Here is a 22,207-nt window from a genome sequence, read left to right as displayed (position 1 = left end):
AGCTTTGCGCAGAGGCAGTATCGTAGCCAATGAGGATCAACCGAGGCGTGATTATTGCTTATTGAAAACTTTACCCAGTACCCCATCATGGAGACTTGAAATATAGTTGAAATGACAATTTTTGACAGTCTCTTCGGAGACTGGTGAATATGTAATAAAAAAACATAAGATAGTTTAATTTTCAATGCGATTTACTTGCATAATTATTGACTGTGACAAGGAGAAAACTGTGACTTTATTTGGCTTCAGTTTACTCTTAACGTTCTTTTTGTTTTCTCAAGTTTTTACATAAGGCAGTAACTTAGGGATTTTTTCTCCTTGATCAGTTTTCATAATTCTTGTATTTCTTCCTCTTTGTTCTCACCTTCGATCCCCAGATTCGCTCGGGTAGTTGATGGCCAGAGTACGGGCTTTGTTTCCGCTCTCTGAGTTGACTCGCAGTCCGTTGCAGGGCTGGGCTCTTTCGAGGTCTCATCTCCCATTCAAATGTACACAAACCACCTAGAAAGTTTATTTCTGGGAGCAAAGAAGTTTGTTATCAGTAGGAATATGCGGAGAGGGTTCATACAGATTGTATGGAGTGCTTGAAACAGAACAAGAACTGACAAAGCTGTTGTTTTTGTCATTTAACATTATGTAAAGTGTGTTTTTTAATGCTCTTTGTGTCACTGAGTAATTGATGTTACCCAGCTGTATGACAGGGGCGTAGCTTCCATTGTTGCAGCAGGTGCAGTGGCACTGGCGCCCACAGACCTGCGGGACCCACTGAACCCTGATTATTGCGGTATTTTATATTTCAAACATGAATAAGGGGTCCTATTTCCTTCCTTGCCCTAGGGCCCATTTTTTCACCTGAGAGCCATGAAAGGCTGCGTGGATCCCCCCTGATTTGAATCGGTGACAATGAGGTCACGCAAAGAGCTCTTGCGTGGCTGCATCAGCCCAACTGGGCTACATGATCCGGGAAAATTTGTATGCTGCATGCCGACGGAGACACACAAGGTACACACAGCCATTTACAGGGCACATATCCAAATCTGTATTGTGACGCAGCTGCGGGGTAAATGTTGCGCCCCTTTTACAATGTGACGCATTTAGGGAGATGCGTCACATTACAAAGCCCTGCATCACATTATACCTGCGTCAGGCATAATGTATGCAGGGTGGGCGTTTCCACGAAAAAAAGCCTTGTAGAACTCACGCACTGAAATCTACAAGATTTCACTGCGTCACTTTACGCCTTCACTGCGGCAAAATCCCTACGCCTGCACAGACCAAGCGTTTGGAATGACGCATGGCTTTTTGCTTCACTTTCATGATCAACTCCAGCAATGGGTCACTTTTGTGCCAACACATGTGTCAGAATTTCTGATGCATCTGTTAATCCTTGCACCATGGAGCACTGTATTGTAAATACTGTACATCCATAGTGGCACAAGGACATTCAGCACTGACGCAAGGAACAGTATGCAGCTATGCAGATTCGTCAGATCCTTGTGAATCTTCCCCTAGAATGTTTTGAAAACCAGGAAACCAGTATATTGTACCCCCTAAAGCTAAAAATGAAATGCATCAAATGCAACTATGTAGTGCAATGAAATGGCAGACTTGCAGTATGGAAAATGGAAAAATTTAGCTATGATTTATTTTCCTTTAAATTATTGCTGTTCCTCCTCTAGTAAACATTTGAAGACAGTGGGCCCTATGAGGATGCTATTATGAATTTGTGCTTCCTATATTTTCCACAACCCATGGCTAGCAGCCTAGATCTCATGTTTGTGTGAAGGGATATCTGTCTGAGCATCAAATCCATAACTAGGGAGGGTGCTGCTTACCTGGAGAGCTATTTAGCTTACAATTTCCCAGAATTCTCTGCGTGTGGCTAGCGACGGTTTGGGGCAGAGAGCTGATGGAAATTAGTAAAAAACAACGCCAACGTATGTCTGACATTGCCTGTCAGAAGCAGTGGAGGTGTAGTTATGCATAAACAGATAAAATCTTTTGAAAAGGGTTCATGTTCTTTGTAACATGAGGTACTAGGGGGAGTGGGCATGAAATTCACACTATAATTGGTTAGCTTTGCGCAGTGGCAGTATTGTAGCCAATGAGGTTTAACCGAGGCGCGATTATTGCTTATTGAAAACTTTACCCAATACCCCGTCATGGAGACTTGAAATATAGTTGAAATGACAATTTTTGACAGTCTCTTCGGAGACTGGAGAATATGTAATAAAAAAATAAGATAGTTTATTTTTCAATGCGATTTACTTGCATAATTGTAGTCTGTGACAAGGAGAAAACTGTGACTTTATTTGGCTTCAGTTTACTCTTTACGTTCTTTTTGTTTTCTCAGCTTTTTACATACAGCAGTACCTTAGGGATTTTTTCTCCTTGATCAGTTTTCATAATTCTTGTATTTCTTCCTCTTTGTTCTCACCTTCGCTCCCCGTATTCGCTCGGGTAGGTGATGGCCAGAGTACGGGCTTTGTTTCCGCTCTCTGAGGTGACTCGCAGTCCGGCGCAGGGCTGGGCTCTTTCAAGGTCTCATCTCCCATTCAAATGTACACAAACCACCTAGAAAGTTTATTTCTGGGAGCAAAGGCGTTTGTTATCAGTAGGAAAATGCGGATAGGGTTCATACAGATTGTATGGAGTGCTTGAAACAGAACAAGAACTGACAAAGCTGTTGTTTTTGTCATTTAACATTATGTAAAGTGTATTTTTTAATGCTCTTTGTGTCACTCAGTAATTGATGTTACCCAGCTGTATGACAGGGGCGTAGCTTCCATTGTTGCAGCAGGTGCAGTGGCACTGGCGCCCACAGTCCTGCGGGACCCACTGAACCCCGATTATTGCGGTATTTTATATTTCAAACATGAATAAGGGGGCCTATTTCCTTCCTTGCCCTAAGGCCCATTGTTTCACCTGAGATCCATGAAAGGCCGCGTGGATCCTCCCTGATTTGAATCGGTGACAATGAGGTCACGCAAAGAGCTCTTGCGTGGCTGCATCAGCCCAACTGGTCTACATGATCCGGGAAAATTTGTATGCTGCATGCCGACGGAGACACACAACGTACACACAGCAATTTACAGGGCACATATACAAATCTGTATTGTGACGCAGCTGCGGCGTAAATGTTGCGCCCCTGCATCACATTATACCTGCGTCAGGCATAATGTATGCAGGGTGGGCGATTCAACGAAAAAAAGCCTTGTAGAACTCACGCACCGAAATCTGCAAGATTTCACTGCGTCACTTTACGCCTTCACTGCGGCAAAATCCCTACGCCTGCACAGACCAAGCGTTTGGAATGACTCATGGCTTTTTGCTTCACTTTCATGAGCAACTCCAGCAAAGCGTCACTTTTGTGCCAACACATGTGTCAGAATTTCTGATGCATCTGTTAATCCTTGCACCATGGAGCACTGTATTGTAAATACAGCACATCCATAGTGGCACAAGGGCATTCAGCACTGACGCAAGGAAAAGTATGCATCTATGCAGATACGTCAGATCCTTGTGAATCTTCCTCTAAAATGTTTTGAAAACCAGGAAACCAGTACATTGTACCTCCTAAAGCTAAAAATGAAATGCAGGGGCGTGGCCAAGATGGCAGAGTGAGGAGACGCTTTCTCCCGGAGCTCCCGACCCGGCCCGGGCCCTGAACCTTTAATATAACTTGTTCTCCTCCCCATCAGTGAGAAACCGGGTGGGGAAAGGTGCGGGAACGGCTCGGGCTGTACCAGAGCCGTGGTCTAGCCTCGGAGGGCTCAGGAATCGGCCCGGAACACTGAACAACGTAGAGACCGGACGCGAAGAAGAAATGGCGTCCTGGCTGCGGCTGTCCTGAGCTCCTTCCCTGAAGCACGCAGAAGCTGGGGGTGGTACGGCGGAGGGCGCCACTCTGAGCGCCGTGACGAGACCTGCGACCTGGAAAGGGGACGAGCTGCTGACGGAGACGACGCGCCCCTAGCTGCTGACCCCTATCAAATTGAGGCCGTGGCTTCGGCCTAGCTGATCGGAGGCCCTCGAGCCGGAAGGGCGGGGTCGCTGGACGCATAAGCAGCGACGGTGTTGCAGCGACGAGATGGGAATCGGGACCCTCTTGCAGCTGTGAAGGAGCCCGCATCTGGCCGGCTAGTGACTGACTTTGAGACGGGCTGAGTGACGCCCATAGCTGATACCCTCGCTGGAGGGGGAACAATGGCCTACAGGATCACCCGGAGGTGCCATTTTGGCTCTCGGTGATGATGAAGCACCGGACGGCGTAGAGTTGCGCCTGGGATGATCGCTTCACCGTAGCTCACTAGGCAGTGACCGAGGAAGAAACGGGCCAGAAGACCCGGCTTGCACGGCTGGGACCGACCTTTTGCCCCTGGTTGTAGCGAAACCGGAAGCGACAGCGCCCAGTCGTTGTAGTCGTCCCTTAGACGAGGAGGGTCTCGGACCACCGACACGAGGCGGAGCCCTTCTGGCCGGACGAGGCGGGCGGAGTCGCTGCTCTGGAGCCCCGGTGCCCAGCCGACGAGGTGCCAGTTCTTGGCAAGGTGGCCTGGACGACAGAATGACGAGTCAGAAGGGCAATAAACGAGGCGACCGCACGCTCCCCGAGATGCTTGGAAGGTCTCAAACCAGGGGCAACCGGAGCCAACCATCCCCAAACGCAGCGTGTGGTTCCAATGCTACGGGCGGCAGTGAACCCCCGGTCACTCGGTCCTTTCTGGAGTCGCTTTTTGGGACACTGAGAGACGACTTCCAGGCGTTGAAGCAAGAGGTGGCCGGGGAGGTTCGCGAGATCCGGAGAGAAGTTGACGGCCTTGGTGAGAGAGTGGTCACGGTGGAAGGCTCTGCTCAGAGGCAGGACGAGGAGATCACGCAACTACAACAGGAGGTGCTGCGTTTGAGGGACCAACAGTTGGACCTCCAGGCCCACAACGAAGACTTGGAGAACCGTTATAGACGGAATAACATCAGGGTCCGGGGAGTACCATCCACGGAAGAGGGGACGGATGTGGCGGAATATCTAAGAGAACTCTTCAGAGACATCTTGGGCGAAGCAGCGGACTTTCCAGTGCGGATTGACAGAGCTCATCGAGTGGGGCCTCGTAGGCGTGCCTCGGGCCCACCGCCGGATATCCTTACGTTTCTCCCTGACTTTCCCCTGAAAGAAAGAATCATGGCGGAGGCCAGGAAAAAACCCTTGTTGACGTTTAGAGGACACCCTGTAGCCTTGTATCAAGATCTATCCGTCATCACCCTCCAGAAGAGGAAAGCTTTTAAAATCACAACGGACTTCTTGAAACAACATGAAACGCCGTACTCCTGGGGTCACCCTTTCAGGCTTATTTTCCGTTGGAACGGTGTGCTGCATCAATTGAGGTCCCTACAGGACACGTGCGAGGTGTTGGGGATCACTGCGGAAGAGGAGGCCTCCGCCACACCCCGCAGGAGACGCACCTCTGGAGACGGCTGGCACAGGGTTTCGAGACTCAGAACATCAGCGGCATCCCAACGTCCGAGTTCGCCTACCATCAGGGCTGAAATGGCGAGTGCTATTCAAGAAGCTTCCAGAGACACAGTGGTGCACGATGGAGTCACACTAACAGCGTAAGACTGCTCCGGGGGAGAACGACTTTGCATTTCTGTTTTTGCCGGCTTAGTGCCTTGATGGGTGGGGGGGGGGCAGAGGGGGGAAGGTTGTGGCTGGACGTCCACTACAATAGGTTTCCATGGACTTGTCCGGACAGGACATGGCTGGGACAATTTGTTTGAAGAAGTTGGGGAGTTTTGGGGGTTGGGGGAGGGAAGGGAGGGGAGGGAGTTGGGGGTTCGAACAGGGTACGGGAGGAAGGGGAGTTGGGGAGTTGAGGGAACGGTGGGTCGGGAGTTAGGCAGGGGAGGGGGGAGTGCAATCTGTTCAGTGTTCTTGATCTTAACACGATGGTCTACTGGGGAGACACAGGTGGTTCAAGCTCATGGGTTCCCCCCTACACTCAGGAACTACTGCATGTCACATTCTGTCTTGACTCTAGATGGCAACTCTTAAGGTGGTAACCCTTAATGTTAAGGGACTTAATAACCCTGTTAAAAGGAGGGCGATTCTATCCATGCTAGAGAACACACAAGCGGGCATTTGTCTTCTACAGGAGACTCATTTGCTTGCACGAGACTGCCACAGGTTGAGATCCCGCAAATTTCCCACTCAGCTTTTTTCTTCATCTAACACTAAGACGGCGGGGGTGGCGATCCTAGTGTCGAGCTCCTTTAGAGGGGAGGTCCTTCACAAGTTTGCGGAACATAAAGGGAGACTATTAGCACATAGATTCAAGCTGGGGGCCTTGACATTTACCATTGGTACAATTTACTGCCCGAATGAGCGTCAGAATAGCTTTTTTCAATCGGCCTTGGTGGACATAACAGCATCTCCAGACAGGCACATCATTTTGGGTGGGGATTTAAATATGGTGGCAGACTCCACTATAGATAGATCGGCACAGCGCTTTCCACAGACAGGAGAAATGTCACAAGCAATTAAATCCCAACTTGTGGACCTAGATCTTCATGACCTTTGGCGCCACCTGCATCCTGCAGACCGAGATTACTCCTTTTACTTTCATGCACACAAAACATACGCGAGGCTGGATCACCTCATAGTTACCGGTCCGGTACGTGATTTAGCTACGGCGTCGGAGGTGGGAGTCTTATCTCTATCGGATCACGCACCAGTCTCAGGGAGCTTCTCTCTGCCGGTTGACCGGGCCCCCCGGGGGGTCTGGCGCCTTTGAGACGCTCTGTTACACAGGAAGTCTGTGGTGGATAGGATTATGGAGGTGATCAGGGACTTCCAGACGCATAACGATAACGCAGATACCTCGGCGGCGACGCAATGGGCAGCTCTTAAAGCAGTGGTCAGAGGGGAATTTATTGCGATCTCCTCGGAAGGAAAACAGGGACCGGAGGCAGAAGCGGGACAAGCTCACCGAAAAGGTAAAGGAATTGGAGGAAGTGCACCGCCGTACGGGGGCCCCTAGGATTTGGAAACAGCTGAAGGCGGCGAGAAAGCTCCTGTCGTCCTTAGACATGGACAGAGCTGAATACGCTGCACTTCGATTGAAACACGCGTATTACACGGGGGGAGACAGGTGTGGTCGCCTATTGGCGAATAAGCTCAGGGTGGCCAATGAACGTCATCGGGTAAAGGAAATTGCGACTGAGACTGGCGGACTAGTCACGGGGAACGAACAGATTGCCGAGGCTTTCCGCCGCTTCTAGGCGGATTTGTACGCTGGGGAGGATTTGGGGGATCAGGAGTCGGAGGACTACCTGGACTCGGTCACACTTACATCCCTAGAACCGTCGCAGACGGAATATCTCGAGAGGGAGATACGGGTCGATGAAGTGGTCGCTGCCATTTCCAGGCTTAAACATGGGAAGGCCCCAGGCCCGGACGGCTATACGGCGCTCTTCTACAGGACGTTCAGTGATAAGTTGGCCCCCATACTAACTAAATTGTTTAATTCATTCTCTGAGCCGGGGGCGATCCCTCCGGACCTCCTACAGGCTTCGATCTCGGTTATCCCTAAGCCAGGGAAGGATCGGACACAATGCGGCTCGTACCGCCCGACCTCCCTCTTGAACGTGGACTTGAAACTGTACACGGGTATCCTGGTGGCACGCTTGGCTCCCCACTTGCCGGGTCTGGTGGAACCGGATCAAGCTGGCTTTGTCCCCGGAAGGCAGACGGTGGATAACACAAAGAGAGTGGTGCACGTTCTGGAGAAGGCCTCCCGGATTCCGGGAGAAAGGATGCTCCTTTTGGTGGATGTCGAAAAGCCGTTTGACTGTGTGCACTGGCCTTATCTGGAGCGGGTTATGACGAGAATGGGGATAGGTGAAAAATTTCGGACCCTGGTCTTTAATTGTTACAGGTTCCCGTCGGCGGTAGTGCGGGTGAATGGCTATGGCTCTCGGAGGTTTGGCATAGAGCGTGGTACTAGACAGGGTTGCCCCCTGTCCCCGCTCCTTTTCGCCTTATATATGGAGCCACTCGCTCAGAGGCTCCGACAGAACGCGGACGCCACCGGAGTGAAGATGGGGGGATATGTCCACACAGTCAGCCTCTATGCGGATGATGTTATCTTGACCTTGGAGGAACCGAGACGCGCATTGCCCGCATGTATCGGTGAGTTGGAGGCTTTCTCGCGGGTGGCTGGTTTCAAGATGAACATGGGCAAATCAACAGCACTGGATATCTCCTTGACTCCCGCAATACGGCGAGAGTTGCAGGACCTTTTCCCCAGGCATTGGTCAGCTCACCAGGTCCAGTACTTAGGCATACTGTTGGCACCCACGTTGCCGGCCATGGTAACAGCCAATTATACGGCCTTGACTAGGAAGATTAAGGAGGAATTGGGGAGATGGGGCAAAGGGTTGATATCATGGCTAGGGAGAGTGGCGGCGGTTAAAATGACTGTCCTCCCTCAGATACTGTACCTATTTTGGGCCCTGCCGCTCCATCCTCCTAAGGGATGGTTTCAACAGACACAATCAATCCTATCCCGTTTTATTTGGCAAGGCCGCAAGCCACGGATGAGGCGAGTTCTCTCCATGTTGGCGCCGGAGTCTGGGGGGCTGGGAATCCCGGACCTGCGCAAGTATTTTCAGGTGGCGCAGCTTCGATATCTGGTTGAATGGAGCCGATGGGAGTCGGACAAGCACTGGTTATTTCAAGATCAGGCGGTAGCGGGTCGCCCTTTACAGGAGGTGCCTTTTTTGCGCAGGGCTCATCGCCCTCCGAATCTTTATGCGTCTTTTGTAACAAGGGTCCCGCTGAGGGTGTGGGGCGCTACTAGCACGGCGTACGAGCTTACCACATTCCCTTCCCCGTTTACTCCTATTGCGGACAACCCGAACTTTACACCAGGGGTTGCTCAGGGAGCTTTCGCGCACTGGCGGGCCGCTGGATGTAGGGCACTTTTCCACGTGTACGGGCCGGATGGAGTTCTCCCTTTCCAAGCGCTTAAGGAGGAGTATGGTCTGGCTGAGACAGACAGGATGCGTTACTGGCAGGTGCGACACTGGGCTTTGCAGCCGCAGGTACGCGAGCTGGCAGATAGGAAATTATTGCCGTACGAGAGGTGGCTAGTGACGCGTGCTTCGGATGCTAAGCTCATCACAGATCTATATAAATTATTGCAGCCCTCCCCCTTACACTTTCATAATCCAGGTAGGGAACGCTGGAACAGAGAGCTGGGTAGAACGTTGAGCTACAAAGAATGGGACCAGATCTCGTATCGCGCACGGAATTCTGCATATCATGTAGGGCTTACTGAAACTTTCACTAAAGTGTCTTCATATTGGTACTACACCCCGGAGCGATTGCATGAGATGGACAGGCATATTGATCATACATGCTGGCGAGGATGTGGGCACCCGGGCACATTGACACACATCCTGTGGGAGTGCCCAGTACTGAGCCTTTATTGGAAGGAGGTGCTAGATGAGGTTGACGCTCGGTTTGAAATAGAGTTACCCCGCTTCCCGGCATATGTCCTGTTGGGCTTGCCCAATGGGCTGATGTATCCATTGAAATCCCGTAGGGGCAGACAAATTGCTATAGCATTGGGCTCCGCCGTTCAGAATATCCTAATCCTTTGGCGGACCACCACCGTTCCATCTATCACGGGCTGGTTGCATAGGCTGTGGCACGTTCTGGGTATGGAAAAACTGTCACTGATGATAGCCGGGGAGGTGGAGCAATTTGGGGAGTTGTGGCAGCCCTTCCACGCATTGTTGGCTACCGAATTCAGGGAACTGACCTGTCCGAGGTACTTGAGGCTCTTGAGATTGACACCACCGCTAGAGTTCACTGCACAATAATCGTGGGTTGGATAAGGTTTGGGGGTAGTGGGGGGGGGCTAAACGCCGTGGGTTTGGCGAAAGACGGGACACTGGACGGGGGTGTTGGGAGGGTGTTGGGGAACGAGAAGGGGGTGGGGGAAGTTGGGGGGGAACTGTTTTCTTTCAAAAGGGAGGGCACAGACAATTTTTCTCTACCTCAGGGTGTTACTGTATGTAATGTTGATGGGAGAGGAGCCCACATAGCCTATACTGCTCTTGCGGGACATGTAGCATTTACTTGAAGATGGGCTCCCGGCAATGCAGCACACTGCCATTGCTTGAATGTTATTCCTTTTGTTCTGTGTACCCTTTCAATAAAATACTTTAAACATAAAAATGAAATGCAGCTAATGCTACTATGTAGTGCCATGAAATGGCAGACTTGCAGTATGGAAAATGGAAAAATTTAGCTATGATTTATTTTCCTTTAAATTATTGCTGTTCCTCCTCTAGTAAACATTTGAAGACAGTGGGCCCTATGAGCATGCTATTATGAATTTGTGTTTCTTATATTTTCCACAACCCATGGCTAGCAGCCTAGATCTCATCTTTGTGTGAAGGGATATCTGTCTGAGCATCAAATCCATAACTAGGGAGGGTGCTGCTTACCTGGAGAGCTATTTAGCATACAATTTCCCAGAATTCTCTGCGTGTGGCTAGCGACGGTTTGGGGCAGAGAGCTGATGGAAATTAGTAAAACAACGCCAACATATGTCTTACATTGCCTGTCAGAAGCAGTGGAGGTGTAGTTATGCATAAACAGATAAAATCTTTTAAAAAGGGTTCATGTTCTTTGTAACATGAGGTAGTAGGGCGAGTGGGCATGAAATTCACACTAAATGGTTTAGCTTTGCGCAGTGGCAGTATCGTAGCCAATGAGGTTTAACCGAGGCGTGATTATTGCTTATTGAAAACTTTACCCAATACCCCGTCATGGAGGCTTGAAATATAGTTGAAATGACAATTTTTGACAGTCTCATAAGAGACTGGAGAATATGTAATAAAAAAATAAGATAGTTTATTTTTCAATGCGATTTACTTGCATAATTGTTATCTGTGACAAGGAGAAAACTGTGACTTTATTTGGCTTCAGTTTACTCTTTACGTTCTTTTTATTTTCTCAGCTTTTTACATACGGCAGTAACTTAGGGATTTTTTCTCCTTGATCAGTTTTCATAATTCTTGTATTTCTTCCTCTTTGTTCTCATCTTCGATCACCGGATTCGCTCGGGTAGGTGATGGCCAGAGTACGGGCTTTGTTTCCGCTCTCTGAGGTGACTCGCAGTCCGGCGCAGGGCTGGGCTCTTTCAAGGTCTCATCTCCCATTCAAATGTATACAAACCAACTAGAAAGTTTATTTCTGGGAGCAAAGGCATTTGTTATCAGTAGGAAAATGCGGAGAGGGTTCATACAGATTGTATGGAGTGCTTGAAACAGAACAAGAACTGACAAAGCTGTTGTTTTTGTCATTTAACATTATGTAAAGTGTATTTTTTAATGCTCTTTGTGTCACTGAGTAATTGATGTTACCCAGCTGTATGACAGGGGCTTTGCTTCCATTGTTGCAGCAGGTGCAGTGGCACTGGCACCCACAGACCTGCGGGACCCACTGAACCCCGATTATTGCGGTATTTTACATTTCAAACATGAATAAGGGGTCCTATTTCCTTCCTTGCCCTAGGGCTCATTGTTTCACCTGAGAGCCATGAAAGGCCGCGTGGATCCTCCCTGATTTGAATCGGTGACAATGAGGTCACGCAAAGAGCTCTTGCTTGGCTGCATCAGCCCAACTGGTCTACATGATCCGGGAAAATTTGTATGCTGCATGCCGACGGAGACACACAACGTACACACAGCCATTTACAGGGCACATATAAAAATCTGTATTGTGACGCAGCTGCGGCGTAAATGTTGCGCCCCTTTTACAATGTGACGCATCTAGGGAGATGCGTCACATTACAAAGCCCTGCATCACATTATACCTGCGTCAGGCATAATGTATGTAGGGTGGGCGTTTCCACGAAAAAAAGCCTTGTAGAACTCACGCACTGAAATCTACAAGATTTCAATGCATCACTTTAAGCCTTCACTGCGGCAAAATCCCTACGCCTGAACAGACCAAGCGTTTGGAATGACTCATGGCTTTTTGCTTCACTTTCATGATCAACTTCAGCAATGCGTCACTTTTGTGCCAACACATGTGTCAGAATTTCTGATGCATCTGTTAATCCTTGCACCATGGAGCACTGTATTGTAAATACAGCACATCCATAGTGGCACAAGGACATTCAGCACTGACGCAAGGAAAAATATGCATCTATGCAGATGCGTCAGATCCTTGTGAATCTTCCCCTAGAATGTTTTGAAAACCAGGAAACCAGTATATTGTACCCCCTAAAGCTAAAACTGAAATGCAGCAAATGCAACTATGTAGTGCCATAAAATGGCAGACTTGCAGTATGGAATATTGAAAAATTTAGCTATAATTTATTTTCCTTTAAATTATTGCTGTTCCTCCTCTAGTAAACATTTGAAGACAGTGGCACTATGAGGATGCTATTATGAATTTGTGCTTCTTATATTTTCCACAACCCATGGCTAGCAGCCTAGATCTCATCTTTGTGTGAAGGGATATCTGTCTGAGCATCAAATCCAAAACTAGGGAGGGTGCTGCTTACCTGAAGAGCTATTTAGCATACAATTTCCCAGAATTCTCTGCGTGTGGCTAGCGACGGTTTGGGGCAGAGAGCTGATGGAAATTAGTAAAACAACGCCAACATATGTCTTACATTGCCTGTCAGAAGCAGTGGAGGTGTAGTTATGCATAAACAGATAAAATCTTTTGAAAAGGGTTCAGGTTCTTTGTAACATGAGGTACTAGGGCGAGTGGGCATGAAATTCACACTATACTTGGTTAGCTTTGTGCAGTGGCAGTATCGTAGCCAATGAGGTTTAACCGAGGCGTGATTATTGCTTATTGAAAACTTTACCCAATACCCCGACATGGAGACGTGAAATATAGTTAAAATGACAATTTTTGACAGTCTCTTCGGAGACTGGAGAATATGTAATAAAAAAATAAGATAGTTTACTTTTCAATGCGATTTACTTGCATAATTGTTATCTGTGACAAGGAGAAAACTGTGACTTTATTTGGCTTCAGTTTACTCTTTACGTTCTTTTTGTTTTCTCAGCTTTTTACATGCGGCAGTACCTTAGGGATTTTTTCTCCTTGATCAGTTTTCATATTTCTTGTATTTCTTCCTCTTTGTTCTCACCTTCGATCCCCGGATTTGCTCTGGTAGTTGATGGCCAGAGTACGGGCTTTGTTTCCGCTCTCTGAGTTGACTCGCAGTCCGGCGCAGGGTTGGGCTCTTTCAAGGTCTCATCTCCCATTCAAATGTACACAAACCACCTAGAAAGTTTATTTCTGGGCGCAAAGGCGTTTGTTATCAGTAGGAAAATGCGGAGAGGGTTCATACAGATTGTATGGAGTGCTTGAAACAGAACAAGAACTGACAAAGCTGTTGTTTTTGTCATTTAACATTATGTAAAGTGTATTTTGTAATGCTCTTTGTGTCACTGAGTAATTGATGTTACCCAGCTGTATGACAGGGGCGTAGCTTCCATTGTTGCAGCAGGTGCAGTGGCACTGGCGTCCACAGAACTGCGGGACCCTCTGAACCCCGATTATTGCGGTATTTTATATTTCAAACATGAATAAGGGGCCTATTTTCTTCCTTGTCCTAGGGCCCATTGTTTCACCTGAGAGCCATGAAAGGCTGCGTGGATCCTCCCTGATTTGAATCGGTGACAATGAGGTCAAGCAAAGAGCTCTTGCGTGGCTGCATCAGCCCAACTGGGCTACATAATCCGGGAAAATTTGTATGCTGCATGCCGACGGAGACACACAACGTACACACAGCCATTTACAGGGCACATATAAAAATCTGTATTGTGACGCAGCTGCGGCGTAAATGTTGCGCCCCTTTTACAATGTGGCGCATCTAGGGAGATGCGTCACATTACAAAGCCCTGCATCACATTATACCTGCATCAGGCATAATGTATGCAGGTTGGGCGATTCCACGAAAAAAAGCCTTGTAGAACTCACGCACCGAAATATGCAAGATTTCACTGCGTCACTTTACGCCTTCACTGCGGCAAAATCCCTACGCCTGCAAAGACCAAGCGTTTGGAATGACTCATGGCTTTTTGCTTCACTTTCATGAGCAACTCCAGCAATGCGTCACTTTTGTGCCAACAGATGTGTCAGAATTTCTGATGCATCTGTTAATCCTTGCACCATGGAGCACTGTATTGTAAATACAGCACATCCATAGTGGCACAAGGACATTCAGCACTGACGCAAGGAAAAGTATGCATCTATGCAGATACGGCAGATCCCTGTGAATCTTCCCCTAGAATGTTTTGAAAACCAGGAAACCAGTATATTGTACCCCCTAAAGCTAAAACTGAAATGCAGCAAATGCAACTATGTAGTGCCATGAAATGGCAGACTTGCAGTATGGAAAATGGAAAAATGTAGCTATGATTTATTTTCCTTTAAATTATTGCTGTTCCTCCTCTATTAAACATTTGAAGACAGTGGGCCCTATGAGGATGCTATTATGAATTTGTGCTTCTTATATTTCCACAACCCATGGCTAGCAGCCTAGATCTCATCTTTGTGTGAAGGGATATCTGTCTGAGCATCAAATCCATAACTAGGGAGGGTGTTGCTTACCTGAAAAGCTATTTAGCATACAATTTCCCAGAATTCTCTGCGTGTGGCTAGCGACGGTTTGGGGCAGAGAGCTGATGGAAATTAGTAAAACAACGCCAACATATGTCTTACATTGCCTGTCAGAAGCAGTGGAGGTGTAGTTATGAATAAACAGATAGAATCTTTTGAAAAGGGTTCATGTTCTTTGTAACATGAGGTACTAGGGCGAGTGGGCATGAAATTCACACTATAATTGGTTAGCTTTGCTCAGTGGCAGTATTGTAGTCAATGAGGTTTAACCGAGGCGCGATTATTGCTTATTGAAAACTTTACCCAATACCCCGTCATGGAGACTTGAAATATAGTTGAAATGACAATTTTTGAGAGTCTCTTCGGAGACTGGAGAATATGTAATAAAAAAATAAGATAGTTTATTTTTCAATGTGATTTACTTGCATAATTGTTATCTGTGACAAGGAGAAAACTGTGACTTTATTTGGCTTCAGTTTACTCTTTACGTTCTTTTTGTTTTCTCAGCTTTTTAAATACGGCAGTAACTTAGGGATTTTTTCTCCTTGATCAGTTTTCATAATTCTTGTATTTCTTCCTCTTTGTTCTCACCTTCGATCCCCGGATTCGCTCTGGTAGTTGATGGCCAGAGTACGGGCTTTGTTTCCGCTCTCTGAGTTGACTCGCAATCCGTCGCAGAGCTGGGCTCTTTCGAGGTCTCATCTCCCATTCAAATGTACACAAACCACCTAGAAAGTTTATTTCTGGGAGCAAAGGCGTTTGTTATCAGTAGGAAAATGCGGAGAGGGTTCATACAGATTGTATGGAGTGCTTGAAACAGAACAAGAACTGACAAAGCTGTTGTTTTTGTCATTTAACAATATGTAAAGTGTATTTTTTAATGCTCTTTGTGTCACTGAGTAATTGATGTTACCCAGCTGTATGACAGGGGAGTAGCTTCCATTGTTGCAGCAGGTGCAGTGGCACTGGCGCCCACAGACCTGCGGGACCTACTGAACCCCGATTATTGCGGTATTTTATATTTCAAACATGAATAAGGGGTCCTATTTCCTTCCTTGCCCTAGGGCCCATTTTTTCACCTGAGAGCCATGAAAGGCTGCGTGGATCCTCCCTGATTTGAACCGGTGACAATGAGGTCACGCAAAGAGCTCTTGCATGGCTGCATCAGCCCAACTGGGCTACATGATCCGGGAAAATTTGTATGCTGCATGCCGACGGAGACACACAACGTACACACAGCCATTTACAGGGCACATATAAAAATTTGTATTGTGGCGCAGCTGCGGCGTAAATGTTGCGGCCCTTTTACAATGTGACGCATCTAGGGAGATGCGTCACATTATAAAGCCCTGCATCACATTATACCTGCGTCAGGCATAATGTATGCAGGTTGGGCGTTTCCACGAAAAAAAGCCTTGTAGAACTCACGCACTGAAATCTACAAGATTTCACTGCGTCACTTTACGCCTTCACTGCGGCAAAATCCCTACGCCTGCACAGACCAAGCACTTGGAATGTCTCATGGCTTTTTGCTTCACTTTCATGATCAACTTCAGCAATGCGTCACTTTTGTGCCAACACATGTGTCAGAATTTCTGATGCATCTGTTAATCCTTGCACCATGGAGCACTGTATTGTAAATACAGCACATCCATAGTGGCACAAGGACATTCAGCACAGACGCAAGGAAAAGTATGCCTCTATGCAGATGTGTCAGATCCTTGTGAATCTTCCCCTAGAATGTTTTGAAAACCAGGAAACCAGTATATTGTACCACCTAAAGCTAAAAAGAAAATGCAGCAAATGCAACTATGTAGTGCAATGAAATGGCAGACTTGCAGTATGGAAAATGGAAAAATGTAGCTATTATTTATTTTCCTTTAAATTATTGCTGTTCCTCCTCTAGTAAACATTTGAAGACAGTGGGTCCTATGAGGATGCTATTATGAATTTGTTCTTCTTATATTTTCCCGAACCCATGGCTAGCAGCCTAGCTCTCATCTTTGTGTGAAGGGATATCTGTCTGAGCATCAAATCCATAACTAGGGAGGGTGCTGCTTACCTGGAGAGCTATTTAGCATACAATTTCCCAGAATTCTCTGCGTGTGGCTAGCGACGGTGTGGGGCAGAGAGCTGATGGAAATTAGTAAAACAACGCCAACATATGTCTTACATTGCCTGTCAGAAGCAGTGGAGGTGTAGTTATGCATAAACAGATAAAATCTTTTTTAAAAAGGGTTCATGTTCTTTGTAACATGAGGTACCAGGGCGAGTGGGCATGAAATTCACACTATAATTGGTTAGCTTTGCGCAGTGGCAGTATTGTAGCCAATGAGGTTTAACCGAGGTGCGATTATTGCTTATTGAAAACTTTACCCAATACCCCGTCATCGAGACTTGAAATATAGTTGAAATGACTATTTTTGACAGTCTCTTCGGAGACTGGAGAATATGTAATAAAAAATTAAGATATTTTATTGTTCAATGTGATTTACTTGCATAATTGTTATACGTGACAAGGAGAAAACTGTGACTTTATTTGGCTTCAGTTTACTCTTTACGTTCTTTTTGTTTTCTTAGCTTTTTAAATACGGCAGTAACTTAGGGATTTTTTCTCCTTGATCAGTTTTCATAATTCTAGTATTTCTTCCTCTTTGTTCTCACCTTCGATCCCCGGATTCGATCGGGTAGTTGATGGCCAGAGTACGGGCTTTGTTTCCGCTCTCTGAGTTGACTCGCAGTCCGTCGCAGAGCTGAGCTCTTTCGAGGTCTCATCTCCCATTCAAATGTACACAAACCACCTAGAAAGCTTATTTCTGGGAGCAAAGGCGTTTGTTATCAGTAGGAAAATGCGGAGAGGGTTCATACAGATTGTATGGGGTGCTTGAAACAGAACGAGTACTGACAAAGCTGTTGTTTTTGTCATTTAACATTATGTAAAGTGTATTTTTTAATGCTCTTTGTGTCACTGAGTAATTGATGTTACACAGCTGTATGACAGGGGCGTAGCTTCCATTGTTGCAGCAGGTGCAGTGGCACTGGCGCCCACAGACCTGCGGGACCCACTGAACCCCGATTATTGCGGTATTTTATATTTCAAACATGAATAAGGGGTCCTATTTCCTTCCTTGCCCTAGGGCCCATTCTTTCACCTTAGAGCCATGAAAGGCTGCATGGATCCTCCCTGATTTGAATCGGTGACAATGAGGTCACGCAAAGAGCTCTTGCGTGTCTGCATCAGCCGCCCAACTGGGCTACATGATCCGGGAAAATTTGTATGCTGCATGCCGACGGAGACACACAACATACACACAGCCATTTACAGGGCACATATAAAAATCTGTATTGTGGCGCAGCTGCGGCTTAAATGTTGCGGCCCTCTTACAATGTGATGCATCTAGGGAGATGCATCACATTATAAAGCCCTGCATCACATTATACCTGCGTCAGGCATAATGTATGCAGGTTGGGCGTTTCCACGAAAAAAAGCCTTGTAGAACTCACGCACTGAAATCTACAAGATTTCACTGCATCACTTTACGCCTTCACTGCGGCAAAATCCCTACGCCTGCACAGACCAAGCACTTGGAATGTCTCATGGCTTTTTGCTTCACTTTCATGATCAACTTCAGCAATGCGTCACTTTTGTGCCAACACATGTGTCAGAATTTCTGATGCATCTGTTAATCCTTGCACCATAGAGCACTGTATTGTAAATACAGCACCTCCATAGTGGCACAAGGACATTCAGCACTGACGCAAGGAAAAGTATGCCTCTATGCAAATGTGTCAGATCCTTGTGAATCTTCCCCTAGAATGTTTTGAAAACCAGGAAACCAGTATATTGTACCCCCTAAAGCTAAAAAGAAAATGCAGCAAATGCAACTATGTAGTGCAATGAAATGGCAGACTTGCAGTATGGAAAATGGAAAAATGTAGCTATGATTTATTTTCCTTTAAATTATTGCTGTTCCTCCTCTAGTAAACATTTGAAGACAGTGGGTCCTATGAGGATGCTATTATGAATTTGTTCTTCTTATATTTTCCCGAACCCATGGCTAGCAGCCTAGCTCTCATCTTTGTGTGAAGGGATATCTGTCTGAGCATCAAATCCATAACTAGGGAGGGTGCTGCTTACCTGGAGAGCTATTTAGCATACAATTTCCCAGAATTCTCTGCGTGTGGCTAGCGACGGTGTGGGGCAGAGAGCTGATGGAAATTAGTAAAACAACGCCAACATATGTCTTACATTGCCTGTCAGAAGCAGTGGAGGTGTAGTTATGCATAAACAGATAAAATCTTTTTTAAAAAGGGTTCATGTTCTTTGTAACATGAGGTACCAGGGCGAGTGGGCATGAAATTCACACTATAATTGGTTAGCTTTGCCCAGTGGCAGTATTGTAGCCAATGAGGTTTAACCGAGGTGCGATTATTGCTTATTGAAAACTTTACCCAATACCCCGTCATCGAGACTTGAAATATAGTTGAAATGACTATTTTTGACAGTCTCTTCGGAGACTGAAGAATATGTAATAAAAAATTAAGATATTTTATTGTTCAATGTGATTTACTTGCATAATTGTTATCCGTGACAAGGAGAAAACTATGACTTTATTTGGCTTCAGTTTACTCTTTACGTTCTTTTTGTTTTCTCAGCTTTTTAAATACGGCAGTAACTTAGGGATTTTTTCTCCTTGATCAGTTTTCATAATTCTTGTATTTCTTCCTCTTTGTTCTCACCTTCGATCCCCGGATTCGCTCGGGTAGTTGATGGCCAGAGTACGGGCTTTGTTTCCGCTCTCTGAGTTGACTCGCAGTCTGTCGCAGAGCTGGGCTCTTTCGAGGTCTCATCTCCCATTCAAATGTAACAAACCACCTAGAAAGCTTATTTCTGGGAGCAAAGGCGTTTGTTATCAGTAGGAAAATGCGGAGAGGGTTCATACAGATTGTATGGGGTGCTTGAAACAGAACGAGTACTGAGAAAGCTGTTGTTTTTGTCGTTTAACATTATGTAAAGTGTCTTTTTTAATGCTCTTTGTGTCACTGAGTAATTGATGTTACCCAGCTGTATGACAGGGGCGTAGCTTCCATTGTTGCAGCAGGTGCAGTGGCACTGGCACCCACAGACTTGCGGGACCCACTGAACCCCGATTATTGCGGTATTTTATATTTCAAACATGAATAAGGGGTCGTATTTCCTTCCTTGCCCTAGGGCCCATTTTTTCACCTTAGAGCCATGAAAGGCTGCGTGGATCCTCCCTGATTTGAATCGGTGACAATGAGGTCACGCAAAGAGCTCTTGCGTGGCTGCATCAGCCACCCAACTGGGCTACATGATCCAGGAAAATTTGTATGCTGCATGCCGACGGAGACACACAACGTACACACAGCCATTTACAGGGCACATATAAAAATCTGTATTGTGGCGCAGCTGCGGCTTAAATGTTGCGGCCCTCTTACAATGTGACGCATCTAGGGAGATGCATCACGTTATAAATTCCTGCATCACATTATACCTGCGTCAGGCATAATTTATGCAGGGTGGGCGTTTCCACGAAAAAAAGCCTTGTAGAACTGACGCACTGAAATCTACAAGATTTCACTGCGTCACTTTACGCCTTCACTGCGGCAAAATCCCTACGCCTGCACAGACCAAGCGTTTGGAATGACTCATGGCTTTTTGCTTCACTTTCATGATCAACTTCAGCAATGCGGCACTTTTGTGCCAACACATGTGTCAGAATTTCTGATGCATCTGTTAATCCTTGCACCATGGAGCACTGTATTGTAAATACAGCACATTCATAGTGGCACAAGGACATTCAGCACTGACGCAAGGAAAAGTATGCATCTATGCAGATGCATCAGATCCTTGTGAATCTTCCCCTAGAATGTTTTGAAAACCAGGAAAGCAGTATATTGTACCCCCTAAAGCTAAAAATGAAATGCAGCAAATGCAACTATGTAGTGCAATGAAATGGCAGACTTGCAGTATGGAAAATGGAAAAATGTAGCTATGATTTATTTTCCTTTAAATTATTGCTGTTCCTCCTCTAGTAAACATTTGAAGACAGTGGGCCCTATGAGGATGCTATTATGAATTTGTGCTTCTTATATTTTCCACAACCCATGGCTAGCAGCCTAGATCTCATCTTTGTGTGAAGGGATATCTGTCTGAGCATCAAATCCATAACTAGGGAGGGTGCTGCTTACCTGGAGAGCTATTTAGCATACAATTTCCCAGAATTCTCTGCGTGTGGCTAGCGACGGTTTGGGGCAGAGAGCTGATGGAAATTAGTAAAACAACGCCAACATATGTCTTACATTGCCTGTCAGAAGCAGTGGAGGTGTAGTTATGCATAAACAGATAAAATCTTTTTTAAAAAGGGTTCATGTTCTTTGTAACATGAGGTACCAGGGCGAGTGGGCATGAAATTCACACTATAATTGGTTAGCTTTGCCCAGTGGCAGTATTGTAGCCAATGAGGTTTAACCGATGTGCGATTATTGCTTATTGAAAACTTTACCCAATACCCCGTCATCGAGACTTGAAATATAGTTGAAATGACTATTTTTGACAGTCTCTTCGGAGACTGGAGAATATGTAATAAAAAATTAAGATATTTTATTGTTTAATGTGATTTACTTGCATAATTGTTATCCGTGACAAGGAGAAAACTGTGACTTTATTTGGCTTCAGTTTACTCTTTACGTTCTTTTTGTTTTCTCAGCTTTTTAAATACGGCAGTAACTTAGGGATTTTTTCTCCTTGATCAGTTTTCATAATTCTTGTATTTCTTCCTCTTTGTTCTCACCTTCGATCCCCGGATTCGCTCGGGTAGTTGATGGCCAGAGTACGGGCTTTGTTTCCGCTCTCTGAGTTGACTCGCAGTCTGTCGCAGAGCTGGGCTCTTTCGAGGTCTCATCTCCCATTCAAATGTACACAAACCACCTAGAAAGCTTATTTCTGGGAGCAAAGGCGTTTGTTATCAGTAGGAAAATGCGGAGAGGGTTCATACAGATTGTATGGGGTGCTTGAAACAGAACGAGTACTGACAAAGCTGTTGTTTTTGTCATTTAACATTATGTAAAGTGTATTTTTTAATGCTCTTTGTGTCACTGAGTAATTGATGTTACCCAGCTGTATGACAGGGGCGTAGCTTCCATTGTTGCAGCAGGTGCAGTGGCACTGGCACCCACAGACCTGCGGGACCCACTGAACCCCGATTATTGCGGTATTTTATATTTCAAACATGAATAAGGGGTCCTATTTCCTTCCTTGCCCTAGGGCCCATTTTTTCACCTTAGAGCCATGAAAGGCTGCGTGGATCCTCCCTGATTTGAATCGGTGACAATGAGGTCACGCAAAGAGCTCTTGCGTGGCTGCATCAGCCACCCAACTGGGCTACATGATCCGGGAAAATTTGTATACTGCATGCCGACGGAGACACACAACATACACACAGCCATTTACAGGGCACATATAAAAATCTGTATTGTGGTGCAGCTGCGGCTTAAATGTTGTGGCCCTCTTACAATGTGACACAT

The 22,207-nt window shown here is 46.3% G+C and overlaps 8 non-coding genes across 8 annotated transcripts; all 8 read left to right on the top strand.

Moving 5' to 3' along the window:
* Window positions 1-140, top strand: LOC147679349 (U4 spliceosomal RNA). The gene has a single exon (XR_015301866.1). It is a non-coding gene; the product is annotated as a U4 spliceosomal RNA (small nuclear RNA).
* A 1,935-nt stretch (window positions 141-2,075) lies between these two features.
* On the top strand, window positions 2,076-2,215 carry LOC147679348 (U4 spliceosomal RNA). Its single transcript, XR_015301713.1, has one exon. It is a non-coding gene; the product is annotated as a U4 spliceosomal RNA (small nuclear RNA).
* An 8,534-nt stretch (window positions 2,216-10,749) lies between these two features.
* LOC147679347 (U4 spliceosomal RNA) lies at window positions 10,750-10,889 on the top strand. Its single transcript, XR_015301745.1, has one exon. It is a non-coding gene; the product is annotated as a U4 spliceosomal RNA (small nuclear RNA).
* A 1,930-nt stretch (window positions 10,890-12,819) lies between these two features.
* Window positions 12,820-12,959, top strand: LOC147679346 (U4 spliceosomal RNA). The gene has a single exon (XR_015301833.1). It is a non-coding gene; the product is annotated as a U4 spliceosomal RNA (small nuclear RNA).
* Window positions 12,960-14,888: 1,929 nt separating this feature from the next.
* LOC147679345 (U4 spliceosomal RNA) lies at window positions 14,889-15,028 on the top strand. Its single transcript, XR_015301830.1, has one exon. It is a non-coding gene; the product is annotated as a U4 spliceosomal RNA (small nuclear RNA).
* Window positions 15,029-16,961: 1,933 nt separating this feature from the next.
* Window positions 16,962-17,101, top strand: LOC147679344 (U4 spliceosomal RNA). The gene has a single exon (XR_015301816.1). It is a non-coding gene; the product is annotated as a U4 spliceosomal RNA (small nuclear RNA).
* Window positions 17,102-19,037: 1,936 nt separating this feature from the next.
* On the top strand, window positions 19,038-19,177 carry LOC147679343 (U4 spliceosomal RNA). Its single transcript, XR_015301865.1, has one exon. It is a non-coding gene; the product is annotated as a U4 spliceosomal RNA (small nuclear RNA).
* A 1,935-nt stretch (window positions 19,178-21,112) lies between these two features.
* LOC147679342 (U4 spliceosomal RNA) lies at window positions 21,113-21,252 on the top strand. The gene has a single exon (XR_015301878.1). It is a non-coding gene; the product is annotated as a U4 spliceosomal RNA (small nuclear RNA).
* Window positions 21,253-22,207: the final 955 nt, after the last annotated feature.

The sequence above is a fragment of the Lissotriton vulgaris genome, chromosome 11 (genome assembly GCF_964263255.1).
Source record: "Lissotriton vulgaris chromosome 11, aLisVul1.2, whole genome shotgun sequence".
NCBI lineage: Eukaryota > Metazoa > Chordata > Amphibia > Caudata > Salamandridae > Lissotriton > Lissotriton vulgaris.
This window is presented reverse-complemented; position numbering and strand designations above follow the sequence as displayed.